The sequence below is a fragment of the Eurosta solidaginis genome, chromosome 3 (genome assembly GCF_040869045.1).
Source record: "Eurosta solidaginis isolate ZX-2024a chromosome 3, ASM4086904v1, whole genome shotgun sequence".
Lineage (NCBI taxonomy): Eukaryota > Metazoa > Arthropoda > Insecta > Diptera > Tephritidae > Eurosta > Eurosta solidaginis.
In genome coordinates, this window is record NC_090321.1 from 260,333,757 (window position 1) to 260,337,347 (window position 3,591).

A 3,591-nucleotide genomic window follows, 5' to 3' on the forward strand; every position below is an offset into this window, starting at 1 on the left:
TATGCACATGCATATAAATTATGAAATGATTTCAGGAAAAAAAACTCGTTCCAAATGCCGAGATTGACACGTATGTCCCAAATTTGTATCGCCGGTGAGTTTTGTTGGATCCCTGATCAAAGCGGCTTCCACAGTATGCCAATGAGCGGAAATTTATATATTGCTCTGGTAGGCGTAACATGTTGCATAAAGGTTATGAAAAAGATTACTGGTGAGCCGAACTAGACTATCACTTTTAGTGGAACTTAATTTGTCGCCAATCCTCTTCCAGTACAATCTCGCATCAGTCAGCGCAAACCAGGCAACAATATGATGCCGTTAAAATTTAGCTGATTGGGAGCCACTAATTAATTCAGCGGAGCAACCTCAAAATGCTGTTGCAATAATAGCCTAAAATTTCACTATTCTTTATTGCACTTTTCTTTTACGATTTATAGAAGTTAATCGACTTCATATAAGGTGTCATCAGTTACACAAACGAATAGTGTTTTCTTTTAATTGTACATTTAGAAATTTCCGTTTTTACAAAAATACTTCTGAATTTTCATCTAACTCGAACAACCTCTCGAACAAAAATCCTCGAGTCTCGCCAAAAAACTGTTCGCCTCGCCCGTTTTAAAAAAAGACGCTCTCACAGCTCACGTAGTGATAGTCGTATTACTTTATATGTTCGGACATTTAAGGAAACATAATTAAATTGGCAGTACAGAGAAGGAAAATGCTACAGTACAGGCAAAAATAAATAGTTACAACTCAGATATAATATTTGCACACATCACAACCCACCCGGTCTCTCCACTTCAAGAACAATGTACAAACAAAAAAATCGCAAGCACATAAATTTCTTTTTGTAGGATCACCCCAATAGCACTAGGTCAGCTCTATGTATAATTCTGGGATTCCCGCAAAAGAATCTGACGCTGTCGTGGGGGATTCCCCGTCCCATACTCGCGATCTTTGACGTCTAAGTTGCAACATTTCTCATTGCTTCGTGAAGTGTGTTGTGTTTGGTTGGCGTAAATTGTTAAACGTGTATTATTCTGTAGTGATAGATAATAAAAAGAAAAAAATATATTTTAGAAACCTAAATGCTGTTTTGTGAAGATTAAAAATATTGATTGATTCATATCGAATATTTTACAGGTAAGATAATTTTATATTATAAGTTTTGGGATAATTTTTTATAATTGAATTTCATATTGCTTAACTAGTTTATGAGAAAATACTCTCACATTAGAGACCATAACAACTGGCCTTTTGTTTTAGAGTAAGAAACAAACATCAATTGAAAAATGCCCCGGGGAGTGCATACATCCAAAAGAAAAAGTGGATTTCAGCAAAGGAAAGCCAAACAGGCTATATTGGATGTTGCTCAGAGTATGTCTGGATCGGTTTTTAAGTACGTTACAAAAACTGATGGCAGCCCAAGTTCATCAAAAGAAATTGATTTTCACCTTGATAGAAATGCAAGAGATGATTTAGATAATATCAGCTCATCTTCAAGAAGCAACAATTACAGTATAGAATTAATTAACACAAACGAAGAAGATGTTGAAAATAATAGTAGCAGTATTATTGTTGCAACCAGAGAACCATTTCCTCAATTAAATGATGTGTCAGAATGGAGTATTCCTGTTCCTTATAATGTTCGCATTGAAATAATAAAAAAGGGGATGAATATTTCCAAAACAAAGAAGGACTATTTGCTACTGTTTCTATACACGGAACCAAAATAAAAGATGACGCTCGTTATCTCTCAAAAGATTGGTTTTATAAAATTATGCCTAATGGTGAAAAAATCCTACGGTCATAGCTGGTTTATTCCATCAGCTCTAATAACCTGTACTGTTTATGCTTTCGTATATTTGATCTAGCCAATAACACCAATGAGGGAACATTTACGACTGAATTTCAAAAGTGGTGGAATTTAAATCAGAAAATAGCTGACTACGACTGTTCAAATGAATATCTTGAAACTCTTGAGAAATGGAAAACTTTAGAAATGAGACTAAAATTGAATAAAACAATAGATGATGCAGCTTTGCAATTGATGGATATAGAAAAACAGAAGTGGAAGCATCTTTTGACTAGATTACTGGATATAGCTTTATTTCTGGCTAAACAAAACTTGGCGTTTCGTAGAAATGATGAAGGAGAAGACTCTAAAAATAAAGGCAATTTTTTGGAATTAGTAAAACTATTGTCAAAGTATGATGTAGTGTTGAAAGAACATACGATGAAATTGGAGGAAGATAAAACTTCAAAATTATCATATTTGTCACCAGATATACAGAATGAAGTCATTAATGTTCTATCAAGAATAAAAATGGGATTTTACAGAATCTCTTCCAAATCTTATGATTGCACTGAAATTGTTCATGACGGTTTGCGTGTCCGTAGCTTCAGGTAAGGAAGTTTCAGTAAACTAAAGTTAATAAAAAACTATTTGCGGGCAACAGTGATCCAATCGCGGCTTAGCAATCTTGGTATATTAGCCATCGAATACAAGGCAATACAAAATACAAATTTCGGTGAAGTAATTTCTGAGTTCGCAGCTGTCAAAGCTAGAAGGAAGAAATTTTAAGTGTATAACAATCCTTTTCTGTCTTAATTATTATTGTGTCTTGTTATTTCTTCAATATTAAAAATAATAAATCATCCATGACCTCTATTCATATCTATATATTAATGCGCTAACAAAATTTCCATGCAATCAACTGACAGGCTATTTCGCATACTTAGCATGCGTATAATCATATAAAAGTTGTATGAATCGATTCGTATTGATCAGCCGCAGTGCATAGGCCTATTTTTGTTAGCAAGTATTACTCTATTTGTTTATAATTAATAGAAAAAGTTTTTTGTAAATTCGAATAATTCATACAAATATCGTAATTCATTTTTGTGCACAAGCGCGCCATCTTTGGGAACGATTATCTAAGTGTTCTAATGCGAATTTCAAAGACCTAAACTTTTGTGCACATGCGTGCCGTCTTTGGGAACAATTATCTAAGTGTTCTAATGTGAATTTCAAATTTTATGTATCCCCGCTAAATACGAAAGCACAAATGTTTCACATACAAATATGGTTTCCCATTGTTGCCACTTACCTATAATAGCCTCTACCAAAATCCTCAAAAATTGTTCCAAAATAATTTGTAGCGTACCAAAAAACACATATTAGATATGTATTTATACAAAATTAAACGGGTGGCGTGAAATAGGCTAAATTCCTTTAGCAAATTTCTTCGTTTTTAACTAAAAGTTCATGTTTTTTGCATTATGACACTATTGAAATAAATGGGCGATATATGAATATTGGTGATATAGGCCTACTGGGGAACCGAGCTCCCAAAACTAACTTCGGTAGCGCGCCAACGGGGACCTTCCGGGTGTGAAAAGACCTATTTTTCAATTCAATTTCAAGTAATTTCACCAAATTCTATGTCAAATTCATTTGATTTTACATAATTTTTATATTTTGGTTTAAGGAGCTCCATACCAAAACGTTATAATTACGTGTGAAAAGTTTGTAGAAAATTTAAGAAAATACAATCAAAAAGTACAAAGCCTTAGATCAAATTCAAAATT

At 33.5% G+C, this 3,591-nt stretch overlaps 1 pseudogene; it reads left to right on the top strand.

Moving 5' to 3' along the window:
- Positions 1-1,292: 1,292 nt before the first annotated feature.
- On the top strand, positions 1,293-2,410 carry LOC137246138 (uncharacterized; annotated as a pseudogene).
- Positions 2,411-3,591: the final 1,181 nt, after the last annotated feature.